Source organism: Lichenostomus cassidix, chromosome 3 (assembly GCF_008360975.1).
Source record: "Lichenostomus cassidix isolate B80296 chromosome 3, HeHo_3.0, whole genome shotgun sequence".
NCBI lineage: Eukaryota > Metazoa > Chordata > Aves > Passeriformes > Meliphagidae > Lichenostomus > Lichenostomus cassidix.
In genome coordinates, this window is record NC_139483.1 from 44882247 (window position 1) to 44904078 (window position 21832).

The 21832-nt window shown below is 37.2% G+C and overlaps 1 protein-coding gene and 1 long non-coding RNA gene across 6 annotated transcripts in view; one reads left to right on the top strand and one right to left on the bottom strand.

The window, feature by feature from the left end:
* Positions 1–21832, top strand: part of CHRM3 (cholinergic receptor muscarinic 3) — a 255006-nt gene that overhangs the window by 174867 nt on the left and 58307 nt on the right. The window lies entirely within an intron of this gene.
* Positions 10802–18054, bottom strand: LOC146439608 (uncharacterized). The gene is made up of 3 exons (XR_014851287.1): positions 17967–18054; positions 16552–16664; positions 10802–11052 (listed from the first exon to the last, which is right to left on the bottom strand). It is a non-coding gene; the product is annotated as an uncharacterized LOC146439608 (long non-coding RNA).

Consider the following 21832-nt stretch of genomic DNA (forward strand, 5'->3'; position numbering starts at 1 on the left):
TTTCTCTTTTTGATACAATGTATGCACTAAATAGATCATGGCTCTGTTTTCTTTAGAGTAAGGTAGAGAAAATATGGGTTTAAAAAAAAAAAAAAATCTCAATTCTGCAGCTACGCTTAATTTTCTGTCTCTTACAACATTGGCACCAGAATGACATGTATTTGTTTCTTGTGTTTTCACAATTTTAGCTGCAGAGATAAAATTAACTCCTCCCCATACATGTGTGTGTATACATGTCTTATTCTTATGGTTTATTCATCTTATAATGCTTTTATGAAAGCATTGCTTTAGGAACATCTCTTAATCTGCTTGAACCAAGAGGTCTTTATAGTCACTATTTGTAGGCTGGGTCCCTGCCCAGTAGATAAAGAACACCTTTAAAATAAATTTTCATGTGGCTCATGAAACCAGAGCCTTCCAGAACAAATGCACCACCAGAGGACTTCCACAGATTTCTATGGAATCAGAGATTTCCCTTCATGGAGCTGATCACAGGAACAGGCTTTGTCCTAGGAAATTGTATCCACGTGTCCTTTACCATGAATTTGCATGCAGGATTATGTATAATATGCTCTTTGCTTTTCTGCTGTGTAACTCATCTCGTGACACCAGAGAAGAAGAAAAACTAACCCACACTATCTCCAATGTTCTTGTTAATTTTGCACTGTCAGTTGTAATAGCTGCTTGCTGAAAAGATTTTGTGTTCAGTCTGATTTTCACTGCCTCCTCACTCTGTGCTTAGGGCAGAGAAAATATATCAGTAAATACGGAAGAGCAAAACTGTATTATGACTGACAGTTATAGTAATTCTTTGAGATACACTGGTAATGTCTGTTCAAGAATGAAGTCTCTAATTTCACTGTGTTTTGATTACAGATCTGATTTGTTTCATTCAAAGAGTGACAGCTAGTATAATTTTTAAGGCAGGTGTCATATGGGTTTTATTTTTATAGTTCTGTGGTCCCAAATGGCAAATAAATGATTTTCTGCCATGTGGTCATATATAAACACAATTATGTAAGAGCATATACAAGAGCAAATCAGTGCATCATCTGTCTCAGATGCATCCAGCAGAACACGTTTCCAAATACCTCTTGACCTACTGAGGAACTCTCACCATCTCTAGGGCAACCCTGTGGGAAAATAGTGTCCAGAGAGACCAGCCAGCTATTGTTGCAGGCTGCCTATGGTCTTCAGCTATCTCTGCACTTTTGACTGTCTTGCTTCTGCCCCTCTGCTTAGTGGATGTCTGCTCTGAATCTCTACAAACACCCTTTCCCTCAGTTTTACTTCACTTCTGTCCCAAGTGCATCTGTCATGGTTCTGCTTGCCTGTTTCTTTGTTTTATCTGCTTGAGCTGTCCCTTTCTTAGTGCCCCCTTGTCCCTCCCCATCCCTTCTCAGCATTGTTTGCTCATTTCCGTTGCAGACCTAAAGTTTGCTGTGATTGCATTGTTCACACTGATCATTTTTTGCATCACTTTCTCCTCAGGTACCTATATTGTTTGCCTAGTCTATAAATTCTTCAAGATAGCTATGGTATTTTGCTGTGTATGTCTGCATACTACAAAATCCTAGGAGGCTCATCTTTTGCATGGGTTCAGGCACTACTGTAGTAAAAATGATTAATAATCTAACAACAACTGTAATGTACTTGCTTTATAACTGAACCATAAAGGAAAATTACTTCTTTACCCAGATACTGATTGTATTTTGTCTGCTGTAGCTGTAGATACATGTATCCGTCTAGAAAATAGTTTAAGATCCTATTTTTTTCTGGGCTGAAATTTTAACACTGATCTATATCTTAGATATTTTAAGCCAAGTGAATGCAACCAGTTTGACCTCTCTGAATTTTATTGGATTGCCCCTGAATCAGGTAGAATAGCTTGTCTGACCATAAGAATGTTATTTAATTGTTAGTGTTCCTACAGTGTGTGCTGGGTTAACTGTGTCTGGATGCCAGGTGCCCCACCAAGCTGCTCTATCAGTCCCCCTTCTCAGCTGAACAGGGGGAAAATAGAAAGGAGGAGGGAAAATAAAATGGAACTCAATTTATAGGTTGAGACAAGGCAGTTTACTAAAGCAAAAGAAAAAGGTTGTGTATGTACAAGCAAAGAGAAAAACAAAATTATTCTCTACTTCCCCATCATTAGACAATATTTGTCCACTTCCTGGGAAGCAGGGCTTTGGCAGAATAGTTGCCCTGGAAAGAAAACATTGTCAGTAGCAAATGCCCCACCAGGGAATATCCCCTTGGTCAGTTTGGGTCAGCTAGGTGTGTCCCACCGCCCCACCCCCCCCCTCCCCCCAGGAACTTTCCCATATCCAGCCTACTGATGGGAGGTGGAATTTTGTAGAGATGGCTCTGTGCTGTGCCAGCACTGCTCACAGTAGCCAAAACACTGGATGAAATCAGCATCTCCCCCTCAGTCACAAGCCCATCTGTATGTATGTTGAATCTCTTTTGACAGGTCCAGATATTTCATGGGCCCATCAGGCTATATAAACAGCTCTTATTTTTGCTGCCAGTCTAGGTCTGTCTAAGCTATTTCAATTTTGACAGCCTTATCTACTTGTTATTTGTTTCAGTGTTCTTCAGTGGTGCAATTTTTGGGCACATGAGCATCTACATGACATCCCTTCAGAGTCATGTTTTCTACCCATGCAGTGGTGTCTGGCCACAGTACAGCAGTCCAGGTGGGTTTATCCCTGCCTTGCCACTTATTCCATTGCTGCAGCCACCTGTATTGGGCACTAGCCACCATCCAGGAGTCAGTACAGAGACAGAGTAAAGGCCACTTTTCTTATTCTGGTTGAATGGCTTTCACTTCTGCAAATTCACTTCATTTGCCTTCTCTTTCAGCGGTCTCAATGACTTGTCAAGGAGTTTTCTTGTGGAAACACAATAAAAATACTGAAAATAAAAAGAGGATAAACTTTCCCGTGAGCTTAGAATTGAGTTTAGGGAAACAACGAAAAACTGCTCACTATCCCTACACCAGATGCACGATCTGTGGACATGGTCTAGTTTTTTTGGGAGTTGTCATGGGGGAGGAAAACTAAAGGGAGACATTTTGATGAGCCTAAGTGGGGGTGATTTTATGATTTCTTTAATGCTACCCCAAGTGCTTGAGGACTTCATCTATTACAGTACTAAACTGACTCCAGAAACCTTAAGAATTGTTAATGCTAGCTAGAAAAAACGTTTGATGTTCCTTTGTGAAGCGCTGAAGAGCTTTGGGCTCACACAGAGCCCGGTGTGATATGGCACATCTTTGTGCTCTAAGTTATGATGAAATTAGGTCTGTCATAATCCCAGCTGAACTATGAAGGAGCTGGTATGGCTCCCTTTGGAGGCACCTCAGTAACTGCATGTACTGCTTACTGAGAACAAAGAAGCAGAATTTATGCACTGCTATCATTTTCATGGCGTGCATGTCACCCACACTTGTCTGCTGCTCAGAATGCTGCGGAATGTCCTGAGTCTGGGTAACCTTTTATGTGCTTTAGTAACAATCCTAGTCATAGCTGTTCCCTGTGTGAGTACTCCTCTCGCACTGAGCTAGTCTCACATGTTCAGTTTTTGTATTTTTGGTCTTTTGTTGTTGAAACAACATGGTTGGGGTTTCTTGCTGCAAGCCATTACAGAACTCATTTCTTGTATTAGTTTGTTGGGGATTTTTTTGAGAAGATTAGGGAAAATATTCATTTCCTTTAAGCTGAATTATGCTGCCATGTTGTCATAATGAAAATACTGAAATTGATATTTATGAAAAATCTCATCTTTATTCAACTCTTTAAGCAAACAAAGCAAATGATTCACCATACCTTACAAATGCTTTCTACTATCAAAGACCAAGCCTAAAAGCTTGAAAATAAAATTCTGTCCTGAATATAAAGCTATGTTGTGTGTTTTACATGTACAAGTCTACTCAGAATACTAGTAAAAAGGTTTGCTTACAGTGTTGTTTGGTCCAGTTGAAATCATGACTTCCCTAAGAAAAAAACAATTCTAATCTAAAAACAAAATCATGTGAACTACAGCAGAATTGTCATGTCCCAGATGCTTTAGAATTCATGCCTTTTTTCCTGTTGATGTTCAGCCAACCAACCAGACTGGTTGTGAAGATCTTACTGTTGGATATGCTGCCCACTACTGAAGCAGAAATCACAGATTAGCTTTTCCAAACAAAATTAGAAATCTAGACTTTGGAATTTTTTCCATAAATGACAAAAATGAGATGACACAGTGATTTTCAGGCTGACAAAATACTGTATAGTGTATGCAGATAATTACAGGCAGTTTAAGAACACCAGGTGCACACTGAGCTAAAAAATACAGATAATATTGAATGGAAACCATTTGCACTTAAGATGAGTTCACAAGTACAGAAATTAATCAAAAGATATTAGTTATTATACTTTTAGAAATGTGTTTCAAACTCATTGCCCCTTCTAAATGCTTTTCTCTTCCCAAATATTTAATCTTTGCTATTTTTAATAGGGTTCTTGTAACTGAAATCAAACTTTAAAACTATTATTTAACATTTTAACTTCTCTTTGATTCTAGCATTATTCCTTATCAGATTTATTTTCAAAAGCAGGGAGAAAATTTGAAATCTTGTTTCAGGTTATGTGGGAGAAGGGTTATTCATAAAATGTCACCTAGAAATCCCTTAAAACTGACTTAGGGCGCTCAGTTGTCTCCTATGGTGAATACACATGAGAAGCTAAATGTAGGTTGCCTGAAAAATGGTAGTTATACCCAAGATATTTATGTCATGATTGTTCTGACAAACATTTAGCCTGGAATTTACATTCCTAGTGTTTTCCCATGTAGAAGGTCGCATCTTGTCTCAGCCAGTGGACATCCTGGAGACAAGTGCTTGAGGAATGGGTGCTTCATCCAGCAAGGGATGGTCATGAAGGCATGTGAGGTAAATAACTTTCCAAAGGAAGGTTTTGTCTCTGAGCCATTTCTTCCTAGGGCTGAAAGCCAGACTTAAGCAGCCTCACTGGATTCCCATTAATGAACATTTGTGTACGTTCTAGTATCCTAGTATATTTGTATTTGCTTAAATACATTCTCTACATAATTTCAGTTAGGAAAAAATATCTTTTCATTCTGTAGTTATTATGCATGTGTATCTTGTACAATTAAAGGATCACAACAGTATTTTTAAACATCTATGTTTTTAACTATTTTATATCAGTTTGCAAAGGTAAAGAAAGTCCCTAATTTCAGTGATAAGGCACCTGAAATGTAGATGTAAATATTTTCTCCAGGTAATGCAGATAGTTACTGGTTTACAGAAAGCAATCTGTGTATCTTCAGTCTTGGCCTAATGCTCTAATTGTTAGGGAAAAAAGTATGCTTTGTAATGTTAAATAGTCTAAACACCTTATCCTGTAAGTTTTAAATATTCCCTATGATTAACTTTGACACATACAATTATTCACAGCAATTTAAAGCTATCAAATTTACAAGCATTTGCAGGTTTCCAACATATTACTCTTTGCAGTTGTATTTAAATGTTGCAGATCCTTAAGTTAAAACTTTTTATTGTTTTTGATAATGATTACCAGTGTTGATTCCTGGGACACATTAAGTAAAACATCAAATTGTATTCTAACCTTTAAAATACCAACAGTGTGAAACACTGTGAAAAGGTACAGAACTTCTGCTGTGGATTTCTTTGACAGCAGGGAATTGTGTTTCTTCTTTCCTGGGAATAAATCCACTAAAAGGTAGAAGATAAAAGAGTGTGTGGGAAAATACCAAGAAAGGAGATGGCTTTGTTTCCTCTTTCAAACAAGATGGCCAGAACTTTTCTCTCAGCACTGTGGTGGAACCAAGGTAGAAAAACCCCTCCCAGTTATTTTCCATTACAATAGTGCAATAAAAAATAAATTGTTTGATATCTTATGAAAATGTTGTGAAATGAAAATTGTGTTGAGCTTAAATGCAAGAGGCCCATAGCCTCTCACTCCTCCTTCCTTTGGATATCATTAAATTTTCAGTGCATGTAACAGATTTGCAAACATGCTGTCAATGACACAAAATGACAGGTGCAGGAAAACAAGATAATGGGGCGTGACACAGCTGCAGTGTTCAGGTAACTTAATAGGTCCCACCCATGGCAAACACATTGTTGTAGAATTTGAGGGATTTCAAGTCTATAGGCATCACTGGAACACACTAATTATTGTGGTAAACGACACCTTTCTTTGATTATTCAGTAGTTTTGGTGTAACATTCAGTGTTAACAAAAGGATAAAATTAGCATTAAGTAGTTCACAGGCATTTTACAGTTCCATAAGATAACTGAAGTGGTCAGGAAAGACATCCCTTATATTCTTATGTAAGAAAGCGAATTGGCAGTTAAGTTTTCATAACCATAGACTATCATGTTTCTCTCAAGTTGACATGCTTGCTATTACATTTTGTGTGTTTTCTCAAAAGAATACCATACCTTTCTGCCAGATAGATCTATTGGCTGATCAGTTTTGAACTAAATATGCTTCCTTTAACTAATGTATCATAGCTGTCTTGCTGATTAAGCCATAGATCCATTAGTTGATGTCCTTTCCTTCTGAAGCTGTGTTTTATACTCAGTGGAAAGATTACATTCTCTTGTACTCATAGGTGTGTATCGTATTGTGGGGTAATGGACATTTCCCTGCCTTTTGTCTGGTGGGAAGCAACTCTTTCTAGTGCAGACTGAAAACATCTATCCAGCATTCTGCTTCCTTCCATGTGTCCAGATGACCAGTCAGGTCTTCTGAAAAAGGACCTGTTTGATGCTTTTGAGAGCTCCTGACTGGCTGTACACAGAACAGCTTAAGGGATCTCTTGCTTCCTGCAGCAGTAGCAACATGGTTATGAGAAATCTTCTAAACTTCTACAAGTTAGAAAAAATGAATTTTAGGAAATTTAAAATGTGTAGTCTGTTCAAAGCCTTAACTTGGCTTCAAAGCCTCTGAAGGGTGAGTGATTTGCTTTATTTATGGAAGAGGAATGCAAGATCACACTCTGACTGCAAAATTATAATGAAATATTGGCATACTAGAATAAATCACTGCCACCAATACTTGAGAACCCTCACTATGTTTAGCTGGGTTTAGACAGACTTGGAAACTATTCTCCTTGGTAGATATTAGTGTTTCAGCATGCCATGCTATCTGAAATGACATCTTAATTAGCATTTACTTTCTAACGTGTGTTTTCTGAAAGACCTTTAAGACAAAATTTTGTCCCACACAGTTATTCTGATTTAAAAGGTCATTAGAATCTGCCTGAACACCTCCTTCTGCTGTTTTTCTCTCAGGCCTGTAAAAGGCTAAGAGACATTTGTTGGCTCAGTGAGGCAGATGACTCATAACTTCTGGATATAAGAGGGGGAAGTAGCTGCCTGAAAAGATAGAATCTAGGGTGTGGGCTCAGAAGTCCCAAAGTTGCCATCTTAGCAACAGGCTCAATGAAATGAAACAGCATCAACAAAAGTTTTGAGCTGAAGTTTGTCTTATTTTGGTTGTTAAAAAAGACAAATCCCTGATAAGAACTGGAATAGGATTTTGTCTTAAATTATGGATTCTGTGGAGAGCAAGTGACTAAGGTACCTCTTGACAAAAGGAGCTATCAAAGACTAGTGCAAGAGATTTATGCCAGATGACCAGAGCAAGATCATAACACTGAACTAAGTAAATACTCCAATAAACTTGCATAACTCAGTTTATACCTTTTCTTAAGTGTTGTGGGTTTTCTTGAAAATATTTTTTTAAATTCTATTTTCCTCTGTATTTTCTGATGCCTGTGTTCTACCTTGGCCTCACTGAAGCAAGCACATAGCATGCAACATGCCTAGAAACAGAAACATGCCTTTCTGTTGGTTTGGTTTTCTTTTCCAGTGTGGTATGCAAAAGAAATGCATTCAAAGCGAATATAGGAGGAAAATAAGAGAAAAGTAAACTGAAATCATTTAGCTGTATTTTGCCTCTGACATTCTAATTTCCCACATGAAAAAATGTCTTGGTGTGTATTATAAAAATAGTGTCTCATATGATTATCTCCAGGCTACTGATAAATTCAATTTGCCCTTCTTTAAAGGATCTTGCTGCTGAGCAGTCTTTTCTTTGTTTCTGAGCTCAAATCATCTCTTCTGTCTGCCATCCGCATCAAGTCCAATTTCTCTTCCGTTCCATCACAGCACTTTTGATGAGATTCTTATTCTCATTATCTTCAGAGGACCAAGCCTGTGTGCCTCCTTTTATAAAGTTCATATGTTCCTGCAGTTTCATCTCCTGAAGAGACACTGTTTTCTGTTATGTTCAGCTGATTATATTTTCCTGCCCACAGCTGAAATTCATGATAGTTTTTAAGCAACTTCTGTCTTTGCTATAGATGATTTTTTTTTTCTGACGTAATTGGAATGTGTGCTTTGAAGTAAAAGGAATTGCTGCTAATCTCTTGTATTTTTTAGTTTATTGCTTCAAATGGTTGTTTGAAATTAGGGCATATATAAATCCTTTACATGAATTATTATTAGTGTTATGTCCTAGGATTGAAAGGTTAAGTAGAATGCAAGAACAGGTAAAAGAACACACAAAGCTATTTCTGATCCTGTGTTGTGCAATGTGGGGAACAGAGGCAAGAGGACATTGGTTTGTAAGCTGTTTCACTTAGCAGCAGTTCAAAGCTAAATCAGCGTGGATACAGGATCTCTGGGCTTTTTATCAATTTGAATATTTGTAAGCAGATAACAGCAGTGTATGCGCAGCCAGAGCTAATTGTGTTACACTAATACCTGTTTGCGGCAACATTTATAGATCATTGGAATGGGAATATATTCTAAGGAGCTCAGAACTCAGAATATATTCTAAGAAATCTTGCCTTTCATTCACCTTGGGTTTACCAGGAAGTCTTGTACTCTAATTTGACATAAAGCTCAAGTCCAGTCTGCCATCATGCTACTTAACTTCATTCTCTCTGCTTTTACAGCCCCTGTAAACTGTTATTTCTTCAGGCATTCTAGCCCATCCCTTTCTGTTACCATGTGCAGTCAATAGTCATGTATATATGGTTTTAGAAATGAAGTTTCTGCAACCTGTTTCTGTTTTTTAATTCAGTGAGATTTTATGTTAAATTTTTTATTTTGTGTAATTCCTGGTGTCCTAAGAGTTTACATTCACAACTTCCAACTGCCAGGTTAACCCAAGAGTAACATTCCTTCAGTTATTTTTTTTCAAAATTGATTTCTTTTTCTTCTTCAGGAAATATCTCAAATTGCCCTCAGCTGAGTAGTTCTAATTAAGAAATATGAACTGCATTTTGTAGAGCCATCTCTCTGGCAAAAAGGATGGAAATTTACCCCTAAGCAAACAGTTAATTGCATAATTCTTGCTTATTGTTCCCCTTAGAAGTGTTATAAATGAGACAGTGGCAAACAGGTGCACTCACTAAAGAGAATGGCTCATAAGTTGATCTCTGTACAGCACAGAATTCCTTTTCTAACATTTTCTGAGTGCTTCAGAGTCTTAGAGTTGAAGTCAGAAGGAGTTCATTGGTTTTATAAAGCCTAAACTTAGAAAACTAAGTTACCCAGATCCCCTCTTAGGCCATTTTTCATTAATTGTGTCACAATTAGCTTAACATAAGCCACCTTAGATTTACATTACAGTAAGAATAGAATCTGAGAGACTTTCTGCATAACACACTACTGACATTCAGGGCTATAAATCTTTTCTTTCTCCACAATGAGGTCGTTTCCAGGCCTCACTCAGGTACCTTCTCCCACTAAGAGTTGTGTCTCCCTCTAATCTCCAGCACAGTCTGCTGAGCAGCTCAGCCTTGTTTGTGCACCATCCATTCCAAACAGCACATTATGGCATGCTCGCAAATAATCTGAGTGAAACAGTCTGGTGCCCATTTAGGAGGTAAACCTGGATGGACATGTCTTGCTAAGTTGTGAGTGCTGAAAAGTAAGGTTAACATTCATGTGAGATTAAAAATATGATTTGTCAACATTTTTTTTCTTATATCTCCTAGATGTAGATTGTGCTTGTAAGAGTTGCAGCCTGATTGCATCCTTCCTGTACCTGATGGGAGCCCACAAGAAAGATGAGAAGGACTTTTTACAAGAGCATGTAGCAGAACAAGGGGGATTGGCTTCAAACTGAACGAGGGTAGGTTTAGATTAGATATAAGAAAGAAATTCTTTATTGTGAGGTGGTGAGGCACTTGCACAGGCTGCCCAGAGAAGCTGTGGATGCCCCATCCCTGGCAGTGTTCAAGGCCAGGTTGGATGGAGCTTTCAGCAACCTGGCCTAGTGAAAGGTGTCCCTGCCCACAGCAGGGGTGTTGGAATGGATGATCTTTAAGGTCCCTTCCAACTGAGGGCATTCTGTGATTCTCTGTTAAATAACTGTAGTTGTCCTGCTAGTTAGTATTTGAGACATTAACAGTCAACTGTATCTATACAGTTTATATTGTACTGTACTATAATGTATCTATAAAGTTGCTCCTCTGCTGTAGGATAGTTGGTAGTAATAAAATGGAAGTTTCCTATCATTGGAATATTTTATGTGATGTTACAAACACAGCCAGAGAGAAATCAGACATAAAAATCCGTATCTTACATTGTTGGCTATCCATTAAGCAGTAACATAGGAACTTTTAACATCTGAGAGAAGAAAATGCATATGAATTCTTCCCTTTTCTCTTATAACACTATCTACTTCATTATTCAATGCTGGACACACAAATGTCATAATTTCACTTTATTAGATGAAGAAAATTGCTTTATGTTTCCTGTTGTTTTCTGGTTTATACCTGTTTTTTATCATAGGCACCTCTGACTGGACAGTCACATTGTTCCTTGGTTACAGCCTCTGGCATACACTGACAGGTAGATAATGTTAATCCTCTTGGTCCCCCACATCCAAGAGTTCCGCCAGTTTTAACAAGTGACTCACTCTGGCAAATGCTCTCAATTCAGGTAGTTCTGAGGTGATCTGTAGACTCTTTCCCAGATCCTTTTAAAATTTAGTTCACCTAAGTCCAGAAAGAAAGAGTTCAGAACATAGGGTTAACCATGGCCTTGGCAAGTGTAATCTTGTACAGTCTTTGCATGTATATAAGGGAGGGAAAGTAACCTTAAGAGCACCACATATTCTGGGTCATACAGGAATGTGGAGTTAGGCACAAAGAGAGGAGCAGAGAAGCATAACTTCTATACCTTTTCTTAAGCACTTTTCTATTTCCTGGATATTCTTGTCAATATTATACAGTGTGGCAGGAGGATGCTTTGGAAAATCTGTGTGAGTTTCCAGTTACTGAGACTATTCAAACCATGATGGGACTCAATCTGTTATTTCCATGTGGGCAGAAAAAAAGGTTTTAATATCTGCCAGCCTTCAAGAAAAGCAGTATCTGCTGGGTAATTTATCTATAAATATATTGGCTAGAGTGACATGTAAGTGTGGTATCTTTACTACATTCTGTTCCATCAGGAGAGACACCAAATCTGAGTGTGTATTTTGGAGAATTAAATAGAATTGGGTAGAACTGCTAACCTTTAAAAAAACCTTATTCATACTAGTGGTTGCAGTTGAACTAGTGGTCTGTATATTAAAAGTTTTGAATAATGAAAAAGCTATATGAGTTCTTTTTCCACATTATCTCTGTCACTGTGGTTCAACACTGGGAAAGTACCCACACAGCAGCAGTAACTTCAGCATAGGCACTGAGCTGGCCTGACTGAATTCTTGAAGATATTAGGAAAAAAACTTGGCAAGCAGAAGACTTTGAAGTAGGGCAGCATTCATGTCCACTAGTGTCAAGGCTGCATCGTACCGCATTTCAGACAAATTTTTGTTTGTTTTTTAGTACAACCTATTTTAACTTGTTTGTAATAATGAAGGAGAACACAATAAAATGATTATTATAGAAATGTTATAAATAGGATTATTTATATGATAAGAAAACAAGGAAGGAAACTTGCTGAAAGACTGCTGTTGAGTGACCGTATGGTCAGCCTTTAGGGAAGGAAAAATAACAGTTTGAACTTGCCATACCATCCTGGAAAATCTGAGCCTTACATTAGCTGCAGACAGTCTCTCACTGAAGAAGTAGTGGGAAAGTGCACAATTTCTGTCATCCAGCCCATAAATAACATTTGGAGTCTGTGTGCCTCATCTGCATCAGCTGCACATCATCTCAGCTACCTGGCCATTGCTATCAAAGTGCTACTAGTGCTAGAAAATGGGCTTAGAAATACACAGTAGAAATTACTCTACTCCTACCGGAGATGTTCTTGAATACATTTTCCTAATCAATTTTGTTTAGAACATTTCCTCAGTCGATAGAATGGAGCTCTTCTGAGAGCTCTAATGAGATTGGCCAAAGATGCCTTGAAACTGACACCCAGAGGGATTGCAAGACATAGCCATTGCAGTTACTCAGGTGATTTTTCTTCCTTTTAAGTATCACTGTTCCTTCTCCAAATCAATCCAGAACAACATGGAAAAGTCCCCACAGGTTTGGACTAGCATCTGAAGATTTTCCTGCTTGCATCTGAGCACGGTGGAAAAGTGACATGCTATTGCACAGTGCAACTGTGTGCAGGCCTATGAACCCAACAGCTTGAAAGAGCACACAGATCCAGCATGGTGTGCTATGTTGTAGATCTGCTGCTGCCCAGACTGTAGACAGCTGGATTGGGGTCAGTGCACAAGAACTACCATCACTGTGGCTACTTTAGTTAAAGTTTTGTCCATTTGGGGAGCATATGCTGCTGATAGGAGAATATCTACTAAAATGTTACTTCATTCTTGTGTACTTAAATGGACACAAGGGGCTATAGTCATGAACCAGTTAAATGTTCCTAGCAGCCTTGGCAACACCTGTATCAAAAATCAATATCTCACTGTTCCAGATTTGTAGTTGCCATAGGTTGTCTTGCTTCAACACAATAACTTGGAATACTCTGGATGTTTTATACGCCCTCATTCATATGAATCAGGACACACAGCCTCGTTTACCATCATGGAAAGAATGTATTTGAGATTGCTGTTAAAATGGTACTGCAACTCCTTATAGCACTGTTAAAGTCCAACATTCTATAATGGTTCATTTTCCACTTCTGTGATGTCAGTAGTGCCTGTTTTGGTAGTGGAGCTCAAAACTCCTTTAACAGTTTTACAGTTCAGTTCTGTAGAGGATCCTATCCTGATGGGCAAGCAGGATGCAATTCATCTGTGGAGAGTACATCTGATGGCAACGTGAACATTTGTGTTCATATTTAACCAGTGTTTTGCTTTTGAGGATGTGGATGCCATATAAAGTGTAAGTCATTGTCTCCTGCCAGTAAAACAGAGCAGTTAGAAGACTGAAAGCAATGGGGGCTAAACAGGGGAAGCAGCACTGCTGAGTTTTGCCACTTGAGGGGTTCTGCCAGCATACAGGCTTGGCCCAAAGCCCTTCTTCCCCTTCACTCATACGATACAAAGGCCAAGTAGAGCAACAGTTTGGGGAAAACCCAGCCTAAGCATCACAATTGCTGACAGTCTTCACATTTCCTTCATCTCTTATGATGAGGTTTTTGTTTTGTCCTAATATTCTGTGCATTAGCAACTAACATTTTTTTTCACTCCTCTGCCTGTGGGAGGCTTTCCCAAGATGAAATTTACTTGATTTTAAACAAACTCTCTTGGAACTATAGAGAATCAAATGAAAATTAATTACACTCATCTACATCAGATCAGGAAGAGGGGGCTGAACCTGATGCTAAAACTCCAGCAAGGTGTAGGGATTGTTAATACAATCTTACTTTAATTCTCATAAAAACCCAACCCTCCATTCAGTAAATATGACTAGAAATCTGCCCGAGAGGATCAAAATTAGTGTATAATTTTATAAAGATACTATGCTTGAAAAAAGGCAGTTCTTAGGACCACATTTAAATAGTGAAATAAAATTCGTTTTGTATGAAGAAAGAAAATCATGTTTAAAAAATCACCCTCAGGATCTCTGCTCAATGTTGTACATAGAGACTCTGATCTGAGACTCCTACAGTCCATGCAGAGCTTTGCTTTCAAAGGATTTTTGGACTGAAACTGTGAGCAACTGAGGACAGGGACAGTCTGTGTATTACACAATACAGACAGGGTGAAAATATTCTGGTCAGGAATAATTTTTGACTACTTTAAGTTATCACTTGCACTTCATTTGAAAAAGGTTGGTGCCTCTTACTACTGGTTTACACACAAGTCTTTCCATTAAAAAAGTTTCTTCCTCCTTTGCATTGTGTGTTCTGTAAAGCAGTCACTTCCTGTCCCAGATACTTGGAGAACTTTCTTGCACTACTTCACAGATTAAACCGCTTTCTTTTTTTAAATGAGCTAATGTATTTATCTGGATAGATGCACTTATAGCATATGAAAAAAGAGATGTATTTTTTCTAAGTTGAAAAGACTTATGCTAGGGCAGCTATTGTTTTATGGAAATACTAAAGTAAGGTATTTCTGAAACAGGAGTTTTACAAGTGATTATATGTATGTGACACCTATTTCTATGTATTGGAAGGGCTGAAATCTCAACCTAAAGAGTATTCACTGGAAGTAGGTAATGGCAGGAGCAATACTGTCTGTTTTGGTAGGTGTGTGAAATGTAATATGCTAGAAATCTGCCTTGCTGGATAAAAGAATTAGGATGGACAAGTGAAAACTTACTGAACCTTGATTCAGCAGATAATGACCTGTCTAAAGTTTTAGTTCCTACATGCACATTTCAGAGGAGACACAAAGTATCAAACCAAATGTCTAAAATGTTCCAGGACATAATCATTGGATTGGTTATGATGAAAAAAATTACAAACACAACGATTCAAGCAATAATTTGAAGAAAATGTCTCTCTTCTCTGGTGTAAGTAGTGTTCTGAATATGTAACTAATGTTTGTCTGGTTTAGTTTCTTAATCATATTGTTTTGGTTTTCCATATGGTATTTGCATGCTCTACTTTCAAAATATTTGTTTAAATTTAACACGCAGTTGGTGACTCAGTGTCAAAAATTAGTTGCTTTCCTTTGAACTCCTTCTGTGTTTAATTTGTATTCATCCCATGAATATGCTGGCTTAGTGTGTAGTTTGGTAAAACAAGTAGGCTCAAAGCTAAGCTGTTTCTAAGAGAATCCTGGAGATCTGGTAATATTCTAGGAAATAACAGGAAAATATTCAGAAAAAACACAAATTTGAAGAACTTAGGCAGATTTAAAGGAAAATTCCCTTATTCTAGGGACCGCTTAGTCTTCCTGTAAATGTGACCAGGGGAGCTACCTCTAAATAAATGTGTGTTTAGATTTGTACTGTATATACTGTTCATCCGACTTTGATAATAAAGATCCTCATGTGTTTTGACTAGTCATGACTGAGTGGAAAACAGCTGATGTGAATCACTGTGCGTCAGAGCCTTGCTTGAGAGTGGGATATTGAAAAGCTTCACCTCACAGTAGACAGGGAACACAGATGTATTTGGCCCTTTTGCAATTTTGGAGTACACTGTGGTGAAGAACATGCTCATTTTTATTTGGGATGAATAAACCTGTTAACTCTGTGAGTATTCAGTTTAGTACAAAGTTTAGTTAGTTAGTAACAGTAGTAATCGTGCAATCGTGGTCATATTTTAGAAAGCAGTAAATTCCACAGGAAGTAGGTTGTTGCCTGGAAATTGTGAATGTTCAGGGATAGAAAAACAAACATGTAATATTACATAAATTATTATATATCTTAGAGAAATGAAGACTAATAAAATAACATATATTATTAATTAGAAGAAAAATATATGAAATATACAATATTTTAAAGCAATTTAAAATCATTAGTAATCCAATAATCTAATTTTTAGAGTGTTTTTCATACTTCAAAATAAAAAAAGTTCATAAATATATCCTTAGGGAGAGGAGGAAGTACGATCATCTCTCTTAATCAGAATGCAACAGACATTTGACTGATCTGAAGGTGAAAGCCTTATCTATAACTTTAAATAATAATCTCTTTTTGTAGATAAACTTAATTAAAAGTATGCCTGTGAAGTCCCTGCATTTTTTTATTTTATTTTTAAATATTTGGATCTTGGTTTCATAGTCTCCAGAGAAGACACAAGTTATACACTACAACTTTTTAATGAGCTATCTGGCCAGTTTGGCTCACTTCGGATTCTTTAGCAGAATATTTTTTTATATTTTTCCTTTATGAAAGGAAAGATATTAATCACGTAGAGAAGAATGGAAGTGATTCATTGCCCCAGAAGAAGGCCACTGTAAATTATGGTAGGATTTTTAATTCTGTATTATTTCAATAACTTTGAAATTAGTCACTTTATAGAATTACTTAATGGTTTGTTTTTGTCTCTACCAGTATTAAGTTTTTAGTGTGCTTGAGTTTGGTAAAGCCTCTGTTACTGTTTTGGGAGGGGAAAAAAAAAAAAGAAAATTAAAATTGTACAGTCTCAAGATAAGTAAAAAATACGTGCACGGTCCAACAAAAACAACTTACTTTAAGAAAAGTAGAATTATCCTTTCTGTGAAATGCGCCGTTTGTCTTCATGGAGGAAGCTGTGACAACAAGGAGCTTTTCATATTGCCCAGGAGGTTTTCTAAATGTGACAACTGAGTAATGAGCAGGAATTTCAAAGGGAAACGGTTCTTGTTAAGTTCAAACGAAGTTTACTTGACCTTAAGATGAATAAAATTGAACCTTGTATTATTTTTATAACATATTTACAAAGCAACTTGCTTTGTGCCTGCAAGACAGTGCTGTCCGTGGTACATTAGTTTCACTTTTATCTTTCTTGAGCCATATTAACTATTTTTACTGCCCACAGCACCTTGAGAATGGAATTAAATAGAATGGGAAGCAGAGCCTTCTTCTTGTAGCACTGGCAGTCATTTTCTTTTCTTTCTTTTTTTTTTTTCCTCTGGTTTTGGATTTTTGTTTGTTTTTTTTTGTTTGGTTGGTTTTTTTGTTTTTTGTTGGTGTTGTTTGTTTGTTTGTTTTTTGTTTTGTTTTTGTTTTTAATTAACATTAATTCTAGGCTAAAAATGAACCAAATTTGTTTATGTGGTTCCTTCATGTTCAGGACTGTTGGCAGCCTGTGGGTGATGTTGCAGTAGTCCCTCTGCAGAGGGGACCAGCCCAGCAGGAGCTGCTTCAGAAAGGGGCTGAGGAGGATTTCCAGGATGCTGGAACTAGACTGGAAAATCACTCAGAGACAGAAAAGCTTCGGTGTAGCCTTCCTTTTGAAGTGGGAGAGGAGGGAGGAATTACATTATTTGATTTCTTAGCATTACCTTTGTGATCTGGAAGATGCATTCTAGTTCTGTTTTCCCGATATAAAGTTGCATTATGTCTAGAAATTAGAAAAACTGTAATGGGGAACTACTAACAAATAAATACTGTAAGTAGAAAGAGTAAGTGTACCTCAGAAGATAAAATAGAAACTCCACAAATATATTTATAACCCCCCTTCACATTTCCTTGTTCTGTCCTTTAGAGAGGCCACTAAAATTTGAGAGTGAAGGTTACATGCAGGAGTATTAGCAGTTCTTAATCTCTCTTATAATTCACAGAAATCCCAAATAGCAAATCAAGAAGCTAATTAAAGACACGATTTCAATTCCATTGAGGTTTTGTGCTGAAAGTAACTCAAAAATTGCATAATGAGCCTCCATTATCTCTCAGTGATTTCAGAACAAAAGTTCAGAACAAAAGTTCTGAAATCACTGAGAACTAAAGATAACCCAAAAGAAAAACTTCCTCCCATAAAGTCTCACTCTGCAATGCAAGTCTTTGTTTCCAAAAAGATGTTTTAAAACTCATATGTACTTTGGTTGTTTGCTAGTTCTTCCCAGACAGCAATCCATCATCCCAACTTGACAGACATGAGAATTGAGCGAAATTTTGTTTCCCACCTGTCTTCCCACTAAAGGGTTTTCATCCTGCTGTGTACATCCCTGCAAGAATGTGCAGATCTGACTCGCCAGCCTGTGGTCTCCCCACACTCTGATAGTGTCTCAGGAGTGCAGTCAGATCTGGTGGGCTCCAAATGTATGGTCCCTTCTTCAAGAGCCATGTCTATTGTTAAGAAAGCAATGTTTAAAATGATGAGAAAAAGCATACTTAATGTGCAGGTAATGAGAGTAGGATGGTATAAATTTTGGTGAGTGGTTGACTTAATATGAACAAAGCAGGTAATCTTCTACTTTGGCCAATGGTGGTCTTGCAGTCCCCAGTGAAGGCTAACAAAAAATTTATTTTAACTACTTTAATTGTTTATGCAGTGAATTAAACCACCAGAGCCATAACCCAAAATCTATGAACATGTGTTCCCTATAAAAGAAGGTTCTAAATCCATGAATCCTACATATGCTTGACCCAAAGTGGTTATGCTATATTTTGCATATTTAATGCCCTTTTGGACATTTTAGAAAAACATCAGCTATGACTACCAATGGACTTCTACAGACAATTGATTTTAAAAGAATAAAAATATTTAGCTGCTCTTGGGGGCTGATTCCCTCCAAATAAATTCCTACTGTTGAGGTTAAACCCAACCATCATCACTATGAGATGCATATAAAAGTTTTTTTAGTAGAGAAGTCTGGTAAGTGAAATTTAAACCTTCCCAGGTTACCCAAAAATAATGGTCTCAGCAGAGACCTTGGGTTTATGTCTACTTACAGTCTTTCTGCTGCCACATCTCTTTATCTCCAATACCAAAAGCATCTTCTGTGTGACAGACTCTCTTAGCCTATCAGTTCTTATGGCCTTAAATTGTGCCACTTGCCTGTTTTACCCAAGTAACTGAAGAACACTGTAATTTAAGCAAAGGACTAATTTGCCTGACCTGTTCCAACCTGGGATTTTGTTTCATGCCAATATCTTGGGTGAGGTTAACACAACATCTTAATCATATAACTGAATCAGTTAAGAAAACCAAACAAACAACCCAAACCAAAAAACCATAAACAAACAAAAAGCTATGTTTCCCTAACAGGGGTATTTTTTTAACCTGGATTACATTAATGATAAAATGCACTATGTGGCCCAGTTGCAGTGCAGCAGTGATGAGTGTGAGGAGCTGCAATATAGGCAAAGGATATTTTCCCCACTAGCTTCCTTGACAAAGAAAATGGCTCCTGTAACCCTCAATCTGAAACTTACCCACTCTTCGTAATTATCTCAACTTGTCTAATAGAAGATTAGAAGATAAAGAGATTACCTATGCCTTCAGGCTGTTTCTTGTCTATACTTATGCCATCACAGCTGCAGAAAAGCTATTTTAAAGAATAAAAATTTAAACTTTTTTCAAAATTTTTTTTAAAGAAATAGCAATTTTAATAGCAAAAACTCATACTTGTTGGATAAAAAGTGTTGGATATTTTATAAATTCATATTTTGTTTAATAGCAGGTATAGTCAGTATTTTATTTTTGCAGGTGTCTTAAGATTCACAGATCCAAAATTGGTTGTTCTTACCTTCAGTAGTACCTTCCCCACCATTGATATGAATGTAAAAATGTATGCAAATTTACTGTATCTCTCCTGCAAACTGTTTCAAAATACATTGTGCTTGCTCATAATCCTTACTTGTATTTCTCATCTCAAAAAAAATCTCAGGGGGTTGGAGCTGTAATCCTATATTATGAACATCTAACTTAGTGACAGGTACATCTCGTGCAGCTTACTTCATATTAGTATTGATTCAATTCTAAGTGTAAGGTTAGTAATATGAAATTAGTTACTTTTCCTGCCAGCCGTCACTAATCCAATTCTGTTATTGATGCATTTTTGTGTGTCTGCCCTGCGATTTTTAGGCTTTTTTCTTTTTCTTTTAGAAAGAGAAACGCAGCAAGTACAGCAGGGCTGAGTTTACTGGGTAGAAGGCAAAGGTTTGGTGGTAGCTGGGCAGTGTGCACCATCCAGGTGGTGAGGAGGGGAGCAGCTGGGGCTCTTTGCTGTGTGGCTCCCATGTGAAGGCTGCTTCCCCTTTCCCCCCTCATGCCGCAGCTGTCCCTGTCTGGCAGATTATCTGGTATGCGGATATGTATAAATGGAATCTGATTTCCAAGTGCACCACTCTGTCCTTAAGACTATGCAAAGGTAAATTCAATTATTTTCCTATCACAAGGCTTTAAAATATAATGAAAATTAAAATATGTTTATTTTAATTGCTCTTGTTCCTTGCAAAATTAGCTTAGATACTGAGTTATTTCACATAAGACTTGTACTTTTAACAATGAACAAGTTTGAAAATCCAAATTATATTCACCTTTTGTTTCAGTGTTTTCTACTTTGTCCTTATTGATTTTCACCAATGTACTTTCCTCATACTCTAAATCATTCTCCACTTTTTTCCTTCCCTGTTTCATAGCTCTTTCTTTTGAATAGCCATTTGAAAATAATGTTTGTCTGGTAAAACAGTTCCTATTTAAATATACTAGAATATGTAAAAGTTCAATGTGATTGAACACCAGTCCAAAGACAATGACATTAAATCCTTCTATAAAAAAGACAGAAAAATCTGTTCTGAAGAATGCTGAGGGCTTTGAATTGTAGTTTGATTTTCTATCTGAATTGAGGCTCTAAATTCTTCATACTGCCCAGTAAATATAAAATCTGCTTCAAAATGATCAGCAAAATCATTTCATGATTTCATGAATATTTTAATACTTTCTTTTTAAAATATTGTTGGTAACATTGGAATGGATTTAAAAATTTGACAGTTTAGATTTCATGGATTTGTGTTATATAATTTGAAAGAATTTTTTTAGTTGATGAAAATGGTTTCTTTAGCATTTCTAACTGTTCTTTCTACTTGAAATTTGTAATCTCTCGTGTCTTCGTTTACAGTGCCACATTTACTCTGTACATGTATGTCTTATGTATTAATCAATTTAGATTTAGGATACTTCTCTTACTCTGCATAACTGTATTTCAGACCACATTTATCAGATATGCAGAATTACTGAGATTACTCTTCACACAAGTGTATGGAGTACCTCAAGTGTACACAAGGATGTTACAGAAAACATGAAACTTCAGGAGGAACTGTGAGAAAGAAAATTGTTTTATTTTCTCACACCTGTGGTCTTACTGGGGACTTCTTTAGTTTGTAAAATGTTAACTCATATTTTAAATTTATTACGATGTTATATTTTATTTTTCATGAGAGCTATATGTGAAAGGACTCACTGAATCAAATAACCAGACCAGGACATTTTTGTTTTGGGATTCTCCTGGAGCAAATTTACTTTATGCTTTATATATAAAAGAGTGAAGGGTGTCACTCTTTATTAAAAGAGGTGTTTGTGCATTACCACATGCTGGAGATGCCCATGTTAAGGAGAGAAGCTAAGCCAGGAAGTGTTGTTTGGGTATGTGTGGTGATGACGGAGATGCTTCATCCATTAAGTGAGGAGGAAGGGAGGGAGTTCCCAATGCAGGAGGTGGGATGGAGATGTCCCTCAGTTGGCTGCAGTGGCACAGCAGCCAAGGACCAAAAGAATGGAGGAAAATGCTTCTACATCCTTCCCAAAGCCTGCATGCCTAAAGGGAAGTCAGATGCTTCCTGAGTGCCCTTTTTCTTCATCTCTGTGGGGGAAAGGGGCCAATGTGTCAGTCCCTGATAGCAAAATGAATTGTGAGCTCCACATGAGAAAACACAGGGGATGCATTTGACTCAAAACCAACTACAGCAAAGTGTACTTAATCAGTATGAAATCTTGGAATACCATCCTTAGATCCACAATTAAAGGAGAATTTATGATCTAGTCACT